At 43.7% G+C, this 16,564-nt stretch overlaps 1 protein-coding gene across 1 annotated transcript in view; it reads left to right on the top strand.

Annotated features, from left to right (window-relative positions):
* The window catches only part of TMEM132D (transmembrane protein 132D), an 827,192-nt gene that overhangs the window by 95,137 nt on the left and 715,491 nt on the right, over nucleotides 1–16,564 (top strand). The gene's annotated exons all lie outside the window — the stretch shown is intronic.

The following is a 16,564-nucleotide window of genomic DNA, read 5'->3' as shown; positions in this document are numbered from 1 at the left end:
AAAGGAATTCAGAAAATCTGCATGTTCGTGTAAAATCCTCTCCCATTTTTTTTTCATTTGGCAATTACTTTATTCATGTATTCATTCATTCATTCATTCATTTAGACAGGGTCTTGCTCTGTTGCCCAGGCTGAAGTGCACTGGTGCAGTCTTGGCTCACTGCAACCCCCATATCCCAGGCTCGAATGATCCTCCTGCCTCAGCCTCCCAAGTAGCTGGGACTACAGGTGCGTGCCACCAGGCCTGGCTATTTTTATTTGTTTATTTATTTGTGTAGAGTTGGGGGTCTCACTATATTGCCCAGGCTGGTCTCAAACTCCTGGGCTCAAGCGATGCGCCCCACCGTAGCCTCCCAAAGTGCTGGGATCTCAGGCCTGAACCACTGCACCTGGCCTGGGAATTACTTTAAACAGGCAAATAAAAACCTGCTGGTTTCAAGCTGAAGCGTGTTCCGGTGATCCTGCAGTGATGTTTGGGAGCAAAGGCGCTTGGGGGGAGGGGCGTTTCGTTCACTGAGTCCTCCAGCTTCCAGAAGGGGTAGCCACCTATTACAGCATTCTGTGGCCTCCACTGCTTCCCTTTTGTCATACTAATAGAGACAGAATTACATATGCAGCATCTGGATTTATAACTGCACAGCTCCCTGGAGAGGGGCAAGGACTCTCATCTCCGGAGCGCCTGAGTCTAGCCCAGGACCTGGCATATCATAGACTCAATATATAGCCCCCGCCCCGCTTTTTTTTTTTTTCTTGGCTGCTTTAACCCTTGATTTTCTTCATCCTTTTGACACTCTCTGCCCCCACCCCCTTACGCTAGGAGCTCAGGACTTGAAGTTTTGGTTCTGAATATACCCTGTTCTCTCTGCATTTCCTCTTCCCCTTTAAAAACTCAGAAAGATCATAGCAAGATTTGTCCCCTACTTAAATCCACATCCTTTCTGGGGAAATTCCTATCCAGCCACCGATTAAATTACATGATAGGAGACTCTCTTGTTAGGAGAAATTCAGACATGGCAGGGGAGATGTGCTGGGGTTGGATGCTAGGTCACCTAGAAGACTTTTTTAGGATTCGATGATCAAGGACGGACGTTTTCAGCTCTAAAGCTCGTATAATGAGTGTACGCAAGTGCCTGAGGCAGCACGTCCTGTGACCCAAGTATTTTTGTGCCACCATCTCAGGATGGGATGAGTTTTGGCAGAAAGAGGACAGACTCCTAGGGAGAGCCTCCTAAAAAGAAGACAGCCTGTGCCCCAGGCTGCAGAGCTGCCTAACACGCAAGATCTTCAGAGGAGAAGCCCCAATCCCTTCTGTGCTCAACCCTCGTCCGCGGGGGAAGAGTCTCCCTCTGCCCTTCGTCGGGGTCCTGCCAGTTTTCCTGCTACTCCCCAATACCAAAGCCTGTAGATTCCTTTGCAGCAGGGATGGAAAACACAGGTACTAACGAGGACCAGGCAGATCATGAGAACAAGTGAAGTGTGCAAGTGTGAGAGGCCGACGGGCAACCCGGGTGACCCATGGCAGCTGACACAAAACACCATCTGTGCCTCACTGTGGGCCACATGCTCTGCGGAGAGGAGGGAAATCCGCAGCTCCAGATGATGGCTGACCTCTGAATCTGAGCCCAGAACTTTCTCCATCCAAAAGAAATTTGACATCTATATATATGGATTTATATATATGTGTGTGTGTGTGTGTGTGTGTGTGTGTGTGTGTGTCTTTTTTTTAGACGGAGTTTCGCTCTTGTCGACCAGACTGGAGTGCAGTGGCACGATCTTAGCTCACTGCAACCTCCACCTTCCAGGTTCAAGCGATTCTCCTGCCTCAGCCTCCTGAGTAGCTGGGATTACAGGCATCTGCCACCACACCCAGCTAATTTTTGTATTTTTAGTAGAGACGGGGTTTCACCATGTTGGACAGGATGGTTTCCATCTCCTGACCTCACGATCCTCCCGCCTCAGCCTCCCAGAGTGCTGGGATTACAGGCGTGAGCCACCGCGCCTGGCCAACATCCATATTTTTATGTGAACTCTTCCAGTCGTTAAGAGTTTGTGACTAATTGCAGAAATGTTTGAAATCTTGTACAGACTAAGCGAAAACAGTTGGTGAATTGGATTTGGCCTTCAGATCGTCAACTTGCAACTTCTGCTCAAGCCAGAAACTAGGAATTCTGGAACAAGCCCTCTTTGGAAAGCCAGAACCCTGACTTCCTTCTCAGTCTCATCTCCCTCCACCCCGTCTCTCTTCTGCACATTCATTCCCTCCCAAGGATGCTTGCCCAGGTAGGGCAACGTAGGCAGGAAGACCCAGGGAGCTCACCGTGGGTCCTTATCTCTCATCTCCTAATGGGCACAGTGCATATGCCCGTTAGATTAGTGTGTGGTAGAGGACAATGATCCTGTACCATTTAACTTCTTAATTTTTTTTTGCTTTAATTTAGCTGATTTCATATAGTTAAATTTATAAAAATTAAAGAAATGCATCATATGTTTCTACTCCATTAGCTTAGCTCTTCTAATTATTTTACAGAATTGAAAAGCAGTTAACCTACTTGGCTCTTGCAGAGTGTTTATAAACACACATCTATTTAACCCTTTCCATGTCTTTTGCTAAACTATTGAGAAAGACCTTTAAAAAATCTCACTCTGTTTTTCTGTAAAGGATTGTGTTAGGCCATTTTCGCATTGCTGTAAAGCAGTACCTGAGACTGGATAATTTATAAAGAAAAGAGGTTTAATTGGTTCATGGTTCTGTAGGCTGTACAGGAAGCATGGTGCTGGCATCTGCTCAGCTTCTGGTGGGATCTCAGGGAGCTACAGTCATGGCAGGAGGGGACTGGGAAGCCAGTACCTCAGATGGCAAGAGTGCGATCAAGAGAGAGAGGAGGAGGGTGCCACACACTTTCAAACAACCAGATCTCTCAAGAAATCATTCACTATTTTGAGGATGGCACCAAGAGGATGGTACTAACCATTCATGAGAAATCTATCCCCATGATCCAGTCCCCTTCCATCAGTTCCCACCTCCAACACTGGGATTACAATTCAACGTGAGATTTAGAGGGCACAACTATACGAAGGACGCATTGTCCACTGGTATGTCCGAAATCTCCTATCTCCAGCTTCATTTACACACTGAGTGTTCACTGGATACTCTTAGCAGTCTAGGTGTGCAGCCCAGAATTCAGAAGCTGTTGGCAAGGCTTGGATGAAGCCCCCAGGCACAGTGGTTTCCACCTGGGTTGGGGAACAACACAGAGGAAGACTGGATCTCCGTAACTCAGAACCATGTGTGACGAGTGCATCCAACACGCATAGGGTCTCTCATGTAAGTCACAGCCGGGACTTTCAGAACTTTACCTGCCTCCCGACCCGGAGCCCCTCCATGAGCACCACTCTGGGTCTGAATCGGCTGTGTAATGAACCATCCTGCAGGTGGATGCACGCAATGACCTCTGTGGGAAGGCTGAGCCCAGCAGATCCCTGCAAACTGTGTGCCCTGGGTGTTCCTGTGCAGGGAATGTGAATGTTACATGGCATACGTTGTATTGTTTGCAACTAAGACTCCATGCTTCAAGGAAAGGCTGCTATACAATGGAATGAGGGAAATTATTCCAAAGGGCAGCAAATTCACACAAAACAGGTAACTGAAAACATTTAGCTGTGGGCAGCCCTCCAGGGAGAGAGGCAAGTGGAAGACCCTGAAAATAAAGAGGGGACGGCAAGACAGTGTCCTCAGAAGCCATTGCCACCCTCCCGCGACGCCTGGACTGGGGAGAAATTCTACTCACCTTTGAAGAAAGAGAAACAGAAACAGAACTTTGAAATATGAAGTGATTTGGTCACATGAAATATGAAGAACGCAGTGTGGAGAGGAGGCACAGTTTGGAAAGAGCGTGTCCCTGTAGAAAACAGTTCGGTGTGGAGAGATGCCTGGCTGACATTTGAGAGAGGCCTTCTAAAGCAAGAGATGGTTGTTGAGACGAGGTAGTGGAATAAGATGAAGGCAAGATTAAAAGAGCTGGATTTATTTATTTATTTATTTATTTATTTATTTATTAATCCTTTTATTATACTTTAAGTTCTGAGGTACATGTGCAGAACATGCAGGTTGGTTACATAGGTATACATGTGCCATGGTGGTTTGCTGCACCCATCAACCCGCCATCTACATTAGGTATTTCTCCTAATGCTACCCCTCCCCTTACTCCCCACCCTCCAACAGACCCCGGTGTGTGATGTTCCCTTCCCTGTGTCCATGTGTTCTCATTGTTCAACTCCCCCTTATGAATGAGAACATGCGGTGTTTTGGTTTCTGTTCCTGTGTTAGTTTGCTGAGAATGATGGTTTCCAGCTTCATCCATGTCCCTGCAAAGGGCGTAAACTCTTTCTTTTTTGTGGCTGCATAGTATTCCATGGATTAATTAATACGTACAACAAACCTTTGTGACAGGAGTTTTCCTGTGTAACAAACCTTCACATGTACCCCTGAACCTAAACGTTTAAAAATACATAAATTAAGAAAAAAGAGTGGGATTAGATTACAAAGGTATTTATAGAAATGAAAACAACAGGAGCAGTAAATGTTATCTATAGGTTAACTTTTTTAAAAAATAAAAACAAAAATTGGAACAAATGAGTAGGTGGGAAAGATTAAAACTGAATAAAAATATTGTTATATTCATCATCCCCCCACCAAAAAAGATTTAGCCCAAAGAGTTTTATATGATGTTTTCCTTTAATTTTAACATTCATTAATTTTTATTTATTTATTTATTTAGAGACAGGGTCTCAGTATGCTGCCCAGGCTGGTCTCAAACTCCTGGGCTCAAGCAGTCCGCACTCCTCAGCCTCCCAAAGTGCTGGGATTAGAGGCATGAGCCACCGCACCCGGCCCTCTTTAATTTTTAAAGGGATATTTATTTCCATTTGATGTAATTAGGAAGTAATAGAAATGGAACATGGGAGAAAAAGAAAAAACATTTTAATGAATTTTAGGAAGCCAACATAATCCAGGCACTGAAATCTGAAAATTATAGTAAGAAAAATTGTGAAGAAAGATCTCATTTATAAAAATAATTAAACTCATCCATAAAGCCTCCAATAAAATAATAACAAGTCAGGTGGCATAATATAACACATTCATGACACCAAATGGTGTTGATAAGCATGTAAGAATGATGTCATATTAAGAAACGTGTTACTCTAGGAGACCTCTAGATGTATGTCAACTACAATTTCGATAAAACCCAACAAACGTTTTTGATGTAAAGAGATAAAAACTGTAAGATAGGAGTAGACTGACACTTTCCCCACATTACACACAGTGTCTGTCTCAGTCCAGCAGCCGGCGTTGTATGTTATGGCAAAATATAAGTGACAACAAGATGCAGGAGGCCTGTTGTTGGCCCCAGGATTTAGCAGGACGTTTATAGGTGAAGCCAGCAGCCTTGGCACCATGAGACACCGTTTTCTCAGAGTCCGTTGTAAGTTTGGTCAACATGAAATTTTTAAAATATGTATCAATTTCTGTAGATGACTGACTTTAAGGGATCCAGTGGAATCCGTCTGATCTTGTCATTCCCACCCAGGTGAGAAGATGCAGGTTTTGCTTGGGAAGCGCCGCTTTTAGCCATCGCCAGGCCCAGTGCACACTGGGAGGGCTTCCGTGAGCCGGTGTCCCATAGCATTGGTGCCGAGGTTAAAAACACCCAAGACACTTCATTATAGTCAATGCAGCGACGCAAGAAATGAATCATGACCAACTCCTGGAAGGGATGAAAGAAACTGTCATTCAAATGGAGTATCATGTTAAGTGGTTAACAATGTGTTTAACGTAAGGAGGTTTTCAGTATAAAGAACACTATGAAATAGTCAACCTCCTCAACATTAAAAAGTATTAAAGCAATACATATGCAGTTTCGAATATTCAGACAAACCTGTGTAGGCTGGTGCCAAAGGAGAAGCTGAAAACCGCGTTCCCTCTGCCTGCTTGCTCGTGTGGCGCACTTTTAGTATGATTTGAATTTCTCCCGGAAATGCACATACGTGTGTCTGCTTTTCTGTTTACGTAGGAGGAAGTCGTTACTTAGCAGTGATATGATTCTCTTTATGGGGAATTAAAAAAAATCAAACATCTGCAGCAGAGCCACAATAATCATTTTCCCATTAACAGCAAAAATTATTTTGCGAATAATGTGGATAAAAGATATCACGCACAAATAGTAAAAATATAAATGATCCAGAAATAATGTAATACAATGCACAAAACTGAAGGAAATGACCAATAATACTAAAATCTATAAAACATAATGGGGAAACAACACAAATTATGGAAGGCTCAATATCATACAATATCATTTTCTAGAATTAATCTATAATGCTACCTTTTTAATCAAAATAGAAGTGTTTTCTTTAAGGTTAACCTGACAACATGATTCTAAAGTTTATCTAGAAATAGAAATGAGTAAGTATAACCAGGCAAATGTTTCAAAGAAGAAGAATGTTGTATACCTGCACTATAAGATATTAAAACACACTAAAGGCTGGGCGCGGTGGCTCATGCCTGTAATCCCAGCACTCTGGGAGGCCGAGGTGGGCTGATCACCTGAGGTCAGGAGTTTGAGACCAACCTGGCCAACATGGTAAAACCCTTTCTCAATCAAAAAAAAAAAAAAAAAAAAGCTGGGCATGGTGGCGCATGGCTGTGATCCCAGCTACTCCCGAGACTGAGGCAGGAGAGTCGCTTTAACCTGGGAGATGGAGGTTGCTGTGAGCCGAGGTTGCACCACTGCACTCCAGCCTGGGTAACAGAGCAAGACTCTGTCTCAGAAAAAATAAAAAAATAAATAAAGAAAAAAATCCACACACTTTAAAAAAATAATAAAATACTGCAGTATAAACTCAAGAGTAAGGATCTCCAGGGAATAAGTTAAAAAATCCAGTGTGTGTGTGTGTGTATTTGTGTGTGTGTGTAAAATAACACCTTTTAAACATCTTGGTAGTTCTTAATACTTAAACAAACAAAAATTAAGTTCCTATGTGTCTAAAACACAATAGACAGAATTGAAAAGTAAGTTTCAGGTCCGTGATGTTTTTAGAACACTGACAATACGTAATGTGGGCCAACTAGGTGCCGTTTTCAAGAGAAGTTTAAGGCATGTTTTGGAGAAGGGTGAGAAGGGTACTCTTAAATTTCAGATACGTAGAAACGGGAAAATGGTACAAACATTTTAAAAGGCAGTTTGGCCGTGCTTATTAGTGATTTAAAAGTATTCCTATCCTGGCGAGGTGTGATGGCCCACTCCTGTCATCCCAACATTTTGGGAGGCCAAAGTGGGTGGATCACTTGAGCTCAGGAGTTCGAGACCAGCCTGGGCAAAAACTCATCTCTACAAAAATATAAAAATTAGGTGGGTGTGGTGGCACATGTCTGTAGTCCCAGCTACTTGTGAGGTTGAGGTGGTAGGAGGATCACTTGAGCTGGGGAGGTTGAGGCTGCAATGAGCCGTGATCATGCCACTGCACTCCAGCCTGGGCGAGAGAGCGAGACCCTGTCTCAAAAAATAATAATAAAAATTTCTAACCTTTTGTTTCCCATCTCCAGCTGGAGAATTTATCTCATGGGGAAAAAACCCAGGAAAATATGCTAAGATCCAATTTCAGATATATTCTCTATATTACTAGAGAATTCTTAAGGGCATAGGGAATTGTTCAAGATATACTACGAAGATCAGGCTGGGCGAGGTGGGTCACGCCTGTAATCCTGGCACTCTGGGAGGCTGAGGTGGGAAATCACTTTAGCCTGGGAGTTTGAAACCAGCTTGGAAAACACAGTGAGACCCTGTATATTTCTTTTAAAAAAAAGAGAGAATAAAAAATATTAATTTAAAAATGATGTATTTAATGCGCACATACACATATATAGTTATCAGCATGTATGTGTGTGCAAATAATATCGTCTAATCTGTATCGTCCCAGAAAGAAAGATTGAGTAGGAGGAACACCAGTTTCCCTCCTGGTAGTGGGATTATGGGTGGCATTAGTTTTCTTCTTTTTATTCTGTGTTTTCCATACCTTCTAAATGGAAATTCAGTAAGTTATGGTCAGAAAAACATGCCAAACGTAAGCTCTCCCCAGCTCTTCCCTTTGATAATATCTGTTCAATTTTTAGTCTTCACCTTAAACTTACTTCTTAAAGAACTGTTTTTGGAACCCCCCGCTCCAAGTTAGTCCTCTTACAAAACTCTCAAGGAAAGAACCACTTTTTTTTCCTCAGCATATATCGGAGGTATTATTTATGTATTTACTGGTGGATTGATGTATTTACTGCCTGACCATCAACACCCCATTGTAGGAGGCACTGTGTCTCGTTTGTCTCCCATGCTCAGCATAGCGCCTGGTGCCTCCCAGGTTTTCAGTAAATATGTACTGGATGATGAATGAGACAATCCATGGAATAAACACTCAATGATTATAAAAATAGCTAACATTGTTACTCTCACATGCTTATTTAATACTTTCTGTCTTATTCCAGCAATAACCCTGTACATACACATTGATCCCATTTTACAGGTGAGAGAGTTAAGGCCCGTAGAGATGAAATAGCCTATTCAGGATGATATCAATGGTGAGAGGCGTGGTTGGTGTTTGACATGAACTGCAGAGCGGGGGCTTTTAACCACTATCCCCTACTGTCCCCAACGCAATAAGAAGGAAAGCAACAGAGCAACCTATGCATGCCAAGCAGGGCTGGCCCCGGCAAGAGCATCGTTGACATTGGGATGTTCGGTCCCTCCCGGAATCAGTCATGTATCTCTCTTGCCTTTCATTCAGAGCAATTCAAACATTTGCTTTGGAATGTGAATGGCCCCCTGAGAAGCCAGTCCACTTGTCCCCAAAGCTTTGCCCCCTCACAATGTCACCCTTGAGAAATAAAAGATGGATTACTTTTCCTCTGTCAGGGACAGCATCAGCTGAGGAGACTCCGTAACTTCTTTTGGTCTTTGCCCTAATGTTTAGGAAATACAGGAGTGTGTGTGTTAAACAGCCTTCTGGAAAATAGATCTGTGGATTGTCTAAGTCCGCTGATGGCTGTTCAACTATTTGCTTTTCAAATTGATTTTTTGCAGCCAACATTCAAAGAGGATCAGTAGCTAACAAACTCAAAGCTGGGCTGAAATGGGGACATTCATTTAGTAATTGGATTTGGAATAATCACAACCTTGGTTCTGGAAATGTGTGGAGAAGCGCAGATTGGTGACTGTAGAGGTTAATTCTGTGTCTTCCTTCCAAGCAATAGGATGTCTGTGATTGGAAGAGGAAGCGAATCTCAATTAAAATATGTTTCTTGCGTATTTTAAAGTGGTCAGAGTTCAAGGCAATGACAGCTTTTTAAGCCATTTAAAATTTTTTCACCACCTCTGTTGCTTGACAGTGAGTCAGAATGAATAGCTGTGTTATTCTCCACTATTTTGCTTTAAAACCAATATTTATCTTAAAAAAATGAAACATTATGTAATTTGATGAGCTATATTTAATAGACATCTATTAATATTCCACAAAATTGTTAGAGGTCAATTTCTCTTTTGTTGTCAGGCCGCAGGTATATTTCCATAGTTTTATTCCTACTTTTTTATTTTTGATCAATATATTTTCAGGCCATGCTTCCTGACACAACTCACATAAAAATGTAGGCTTTTGTGATTCTAATGAGATAGGACCTGCTGATTTCACCCTCTTGTCTGCCCTGCCTCTGACCAGGCACTCCTAATTTGATTGTGCCTTGCTGGGCAGCATTATGCAAGCTATTGAAATTAAATAAATGTATGCAATTGACATTAAACTTACAACACCTCCAGTGGAGAATGAAATAAAGATATGTCACTAGAATATAGATATCAGAAATGAAATATTAAAGGTCTTCGTACTTTTGACTCTTTGACAATTGCCAGCCTTCAGTTTCTTTCCATTGAACACAAATGCAGCAATTTATAGATGCAGATAGCCTGAATATTGGTAGAGTTGTTAAAAGGCATTTTAAACAACATCTATTAAACATATTTCTGGTTTAGACACTGTGCTTGCTATGGAGGATACAAGATGTTTATTTGCAGGGAAAACAGAATTATGACTGATAGGGACAGGAGGCAGGGAAATTCTGGGCAGAGGAGAGTGGATCCCTGGTGAGGGCCCCACCCTCAAGCCAAAAAGCCTCATACTGTGGCCCAAAGTGAGAACATGCATTCCCGTTTTCCTGCTCAAATGTTGCCTTTTCCAAAACTACCCATGGCCTGCCCTGCCTCCCATACTGTGCCATAAAAACCCCAGGCTCCACCTGTAGGGAGCAGAGGAGAAGAGGAGAAGAGAAGAGAAGGGAAGCAGCTGGACATCAGAGAGAAGCAGCTTGAATTCAGAGGGACAACTTGATGGTGTTGCTTTGGAGAGGAGTCATACTCCGGGGAAAGATTATATTCCCACTCCGTACCCTTTTCAGCTCGCCTTCCTGCTGAGAGCCACTCTCATCGGCAATAAAACCCCCCACATTTACCATCTCCGATTTGTTCATGTGATCTCATTCCTCCTAGAGGCCGAGAAGAATTCAGGTGCAGGTGCGAAAGGCGGCCACACTGACCCTTCACTGAGCTGTTAACACTGAAGCCGTCCACCAACGGCAAAGCAAAAGAGCATGGACTGTAAGACTCCTACTGGGGCTTCAGGGGTCGTGGGCACCCCCCTAGATGCGGCCACAGGGCTACACAGAGTTTTGCTCCTGCTGGTACCAAAAAGCACTCACCCCAGCTCCTGCATCTGCTCACCTGTGCTCCCCCTTCTGCAAAAGTTGGGACACAGTGGGATCGAGCGAGTGGAGTCCATCCCTACTGGCGCCATAGCAGCCCGCTAGTTCTAGTACCTGTGCACTCCAGTTCCCTTCCACAAAGGGGTCAGAGAAATTTCCTGCTTCATGATCATAATACCGTAACTAGTGCAAAAAAAAATCTGATTTGTGCTTATTTGTGGATTTTAGACACAAGTGATGTCCTAATAGACGACCCTATGATAGAAAGATTAAATGGTTTCTTAGATTTAGAAAGGTTATAGAGGAATTTTCATGGATAAAAGATTGTGTGGCTCCCTATGTTGTCACTAAAGGGTGAAAATGTGGCCACACTGTGCTGCTTCTCAGTGTGTCCCAATCCCTGGCTGCTGCCTGCTGCCTTTGGTCCCATCTGGACTCTGACCTTATCCATCATATTCTTGCTTGACACATGTCAGAGACTTCTAAGTGGTCTCTTTTCTTCAATCCATGCCCTCTGCAATCTTCTCTGATCAGCGGTGAAAATCTTTCAAAGTATACAAATCGAAATTATTGATTCCTTCATTTATAGCTGAGTAGTGTTCCATGGTATATATTGCATATACTACGTTTTATTTATCCACTCTTTGGTTGATGGTCATTTGGGTTGGTCCTGTATTTTTGCAATTGTATATTGTGCTGCTATAAACATGCGTGTGCAAGTATCTTTTTCATACAATGGCTTCTTTTCCTGTGGTAGCAACCTGGATGGAATTGGAGACCATTTAGAATAGTGAATTAACTCAGGAATGGGAAACCAAATATTGTTTGTTCTCACTTATAAGTAGGAGCTAAGCTGTGAGTACATAAAGGCATAAGAATGATATCATGGATTTTGGGGACTTGGGGGGATGGGTGGGGGGTGAGGGATAAAAGACTACACATTGGGAACAGTGTACACTGCTCGGGTGATGGGTGACCAAAATCTCAGAAATCACCACTAAAGAACTTATTCGTGTAACCAAAACCACCTGTTCCCCCCGAAAACTATTGAAATAAAAATAAAATAGTTGATTCTTGATTAAAACCCTCTGTGATTTGCAACCATATTTAGAGCAAAACCCCAAATCCTCCGTGTTGCTCAGCACGTGCGCTGCTGTTCCTCTCTCTGACATCTCCTGTCGTTCCCCCATCACTCACGGCGTCCCCACCTCATTGCCCTCCCCTGTTCCCCACACATGCCAGACTCCCTTCTGCCCAGGACTCTTCTGTCTAGGCTCTTCTCCTAGGTCCCTCCCTATCTTGGCTACCTGTTATTTATGTCGATTGCCAACTCCTCAGAGAGAATCTTGGCTCCCTGAGAGCAGAGACCAGTGTCTTGTTCCTTGGTAAGTCATCATACCCTGGCACAGTGTCTGGCACGAATTTATGCTCAAAATGCTTGTTCACTGCATGAGTCAACCAGCCCATCCTGTAGTTAACATTTCTCTCTCCCTGAAATAAGCTTAGTCATACTTGGCTTAAATGTTTTGTGGGCCAAAGTCTTTTTGAATACTTGAGACATCCATGTTGATTTTTCTTCTACTTTCAGTTTGATGATCTGTATTTATATCTATAGGTATCTCTCTATATCTCTTCTGCTGAAAAATCTTGATTATTTCCTTTGAAAAATAGGTTGAGTGGCGATCAGAGGGTCATTGGTTTATTCTTTATGTTTCTTACAACTCTGTGCAAGCAACTAAACAATATGCATTTGAAGATGTAAGTATATAAAAGACAAAATCCCTACCCTCACAGAGCTTCTAATCTGATATTTGGAATTGATCCCGGGGCGTTTGTGAGATCACAGGAAATAGTAGGTTAAACTGAGAATGCAAGAGCTCTTATAAACTACCTTTCAGGAAAGTCCAATTCCAGAAGTCCACGCAAGTAAAAGAGAAACCAAAAATACTCCTTTTCACCCACATTCCTACTCTTTGCCACAGCTTTGTATCCCCAGCTGTTGATGAATTCAGAGACTGCACCATTTCAGTCCCTTAGTTTCCTTCATATTCAAGCTTGTGTACATCCCCTGTGCCCCGAGTGGTTGGGCCAGGATGCCTGGGTGAGGGCATCGTCCGAGGGGTCTGGATGGTTGAGTGCGGAGGTTTAACCATCTCTTCTGTTTTCAGAGTCCTGCCTTGTCCAACCTGCCCTCTCATCTGATGGTTTTTTGGCTGTGCCTTCAAAGGGCCCCTCCTCTGTCCTGCAGCAGCCTCCTTCTCTGCAGGGTCCAGCTGCTGTGGATTGCTCTGGAAACCCAGTTGTCCCTGCCTCATCAGCATCTCTCTTCCCCCAAGTGTGGTGAGGCATCTGGTGTGGTCCTCATGCCCTCTCTTTGCCCTGGTGGCCTCTACCTCGTTCAGCTCTGTGATGCTTTGTCCTGTTGATGAAATTCTGGGAGGGAGCAGATATGAACTCAGGGATTCTCTCCTGGTTTGCCAGATGCCTCTGGGATGGTTTGTAACTCATTTCTCTGGAGGAAAGTGGCCCTTCTTGAAATGGATAGGACTGAGGTTTTGGGAAAGAGAATTAAATATTATTTCTACTTTCCATTTGATTCAGGCAAATAAAACTTCGCTCTTTCTGTAGATTAAGAGATAGAATTTTAGAGATGATCTAAGTGCAAGGCTTCCATTATCTGAGGGGAAACGAAGGCTCGGAAAGGAGATACAATATCCTCAAGGTCACAGAGCTTGTCTGCTGAGCTGGTTCTGGAATTCACAGATGCTCTAATGCCATCGGTGACGTGAGAAGGTCTTTTCAAAGAAAAACATTCTTTTTCCTTCTCTCCTTCCTATTTTCTACTTACTTCCCTTTAGTCTCTCCTCCTTCCTGACTTTGATCAACTGTAAGAAGCCAAAATGTTAATATCTATAAATTAAGCGTCAAAACAGAATAAATGAAGGAATTTCAGAGTAGCGTGGTTCACATTTTGGCAGGGGGATAGAAATTATAATGAGGAAGGGGAGTGGCATTTTCTTGGTTGAATTTCACCTGATTTGGGGCAAAGCTTTTCACAGCCCCCAGGGTCCTGCACAGACCCTCTTACTGCACCAGCGGGGATCCTGGTGGCCTCACAGCCCCTCACCGTTCTGCAATTTGCCCGTCACATTCCGATGCCCCTGGAGCTCATGCCATCACTGTTCCTCTCATGCTCTCTTTATATCCCCTTCTCCTTTCCCTTCCCCTTCCCCTTCCCTTCCCTTTTTGAGACAGAGTCTCATTCTGTCGACCAGACTGGAGCACAGTGGCACTATCTTGGCTCACTGTAACCTCCACCTCCCAGGTTCAAGTGATTCTCCTGCCTCAGCCTCCCAAGTAGCTGGGATTACAGGCATGTGCCACCAAGCTTAGCCAATTTTTGTATTTTTAGTAGAGACGGGGTTTCACCACGTTGGCCAGGCTGATCTCAGACTGCCAACCTTAGGCCGCCCGCCTCGGCCTGCCAGAGTGCTGGGGTTACAGACGTGAGCCATTGCACGCAGCCACTGTCTCTTTATTTCTTATGGCGACATGAAACCATCCAGTTGGATGAAGAGCATTTCATGCCCCTGGAGTGTGGGAAGAAACCCAACATTATACATAATGCCCATGAAGGTTCTTCTTCGCTCCTTTCAGGAAGCTGATTAATTACAGGTCCCTTTTCTGTATGGTTTTGTTTTTTTTCTCCTTGCGACAAAACCAGGCCCCTTTCTCACCGTGAAGTGTTACCTCCCTTGTGCATTTGTGTTGCTACTGGGCCTTATGGGGCCACTGTAGCCCCATACACCTATAGTACAGGGGCTCAACTCCACACCTATAGTACAGGGGCTCATTGGAGCCTAGATTTAACCAGAGGAACCAGAGCTTCTGCAGGTCTAGGCAGGTTGAATGTGGGCCCCAGGGCTGCTGCAGCTCCCATTACAGGGGAGCAAGGGAAGCTGGGGGTCATCCAGCCCTCCACCTGGAGGAGGCAGGGCAGCATGAGCCTCGGAGGAAGAGGGAGTGGTGGACACAGCCCAGGCCTGGGGGGCGGAAGGACGCTGAGCTGAGAGGGGCACAAGCTGAGCCTGGCACCATGCATTTGTCACACAGTCATTTGAGTAGCCATATTTTGCTATCACCTTGATCAACTATTTCTTAGGAATTCTGATTTATAAAGGAAAGGAAGAGGGCTGGTTAAAATTTAGAAAACAAAAAACTGTGCACCAATCATGAACTGCTATTTCGAGTGATAAAATTATTTTTTATCTGATATTTATGGTGGCACTTGGTTTAAAGAGTCAGCTTAAATACTGACCACAAGAAAGAGCCAAGTGGTCCCTTTTGCCAACATACATTCCATATAAGGTGTTATATAAGATAGCTCAGGCTGCTGAAACAAAAATACGATAGGCCGAGTGGCTTAAACAACAGAAATTTATTTCCTCACAGTTCTAGAGACTGGAAGCTGGAGATCCAGGTACCAGAAGGATTGGTGCCTGGCTGGGGCTGTCTTTCTGGCCTGCATTTCAAAGACCCTCACACAAACACCACATGAGGAAAGCTATAAATCTAAGCAGACTCTGGTTTCTAAAAGTTACTTGGCTTAGTGCATACAATGTTCATTGACGAATTTGGGAAGTGAGGGAATGATGGTGATTGGAGTCAAGAAATAACATTGATTTAGCTTCTACTGTGTACTAGGTAATCCTTAGGGTATCTTAATCCTTACAAATCCTCCAGAGGTAGATTTTATTGTTTCCTTTTTACCTATGAGAAAGCTCGAGTCCTGAAGCTATATAAATGCAAACATCAAACCCAGTTAGTGGCAGAGTTGAGAGGGGAACTTGAGAGTAGCCGTGGTTCTTAGAATCTGATACTAAGTAGAGCAGGAGTACGTCAGGCTGAGGACGACCAACCTGGCTGAGGGCTCCCCGAAGGCCAGGGTGCTGTCTGCTTGACTCATTGCTGCAATCCTGGCCCCTAGGACGGCACCTACACACAGCAGCCCTCAGTGCTCTTCACCATAGGAGCCCACTGGTCCCAGCTGGTGCAAGGGAATTAAGAAAATTGAATTTTAATATGAAAGCTCATGGTTGTGAAAGTTCATGATACGTCGACGGCAAAAAAATAAATTTGCCACTGAGTGGCCTTAAAGAAACACCCCTAGACCTCATAAAATTCACACTGTTGCTTTTTTAGCCTTTGTTTGCCATTGCTGGTGCCATAGATGATGTTGAAGTTAGACAGAAAGCTGTGATCTATCCCTCAGAAAATTGCCTGTGTGCATTCAGCGTGACATTTGATATAGAATGGCTTCCTCATCATGTATGGACAGTGGCGTGGAAATTACATTCCTCTGCTCCACACCTCAACACTCCCCACTTCAGGGTGAGCCTCCTGGAAGACTGGGAAGGACAGAAAAGGATGGATCTTCAGTTCACCCAGGGCATGCTTCCTGCTAATACGAGGGAATAGAGTGACACACTTTTCAGCCGAACAGACTTCAAATAATATACTTTCCAAGGAAGGGGAGAGAAAACAAAGATAAGAGAAAGAAAAAGCGATGGAAATTGTATGGGCTTTGTACACATGGCCAGCACAGGTGCTGAAAATGGGCTTACCTTAGCCCTAAGGCACGCAAAGAATCATGCGCTCTGCCTTTTGTCTCTGGATTTAGGAGAATACATAAGTCTGAAAAACATTAAGTAAAAATAAAATAGATTTTTAAAAGTTAATTTAAAAATTGAAAAAAGAGAAATATTTAAAA

This window comes from Macaca mulatta, chromosome 11 (assembly GCF_049350105.2).
Source record: "Macaca mulatta isolate MMU2019108-1 chromosome 11, T2T-MMU8v2.0, whole genome shotgun sequence".
NCBI classification, from domain to species: Eukaryota; Metazoa; Chordata; class Mammalia; order Primates; family Cercopithecidae; genus Macaca; species Macaca mulatta.
This window is presented reverse-complemented; position numbering and strand designations above follow the sequence as displayed.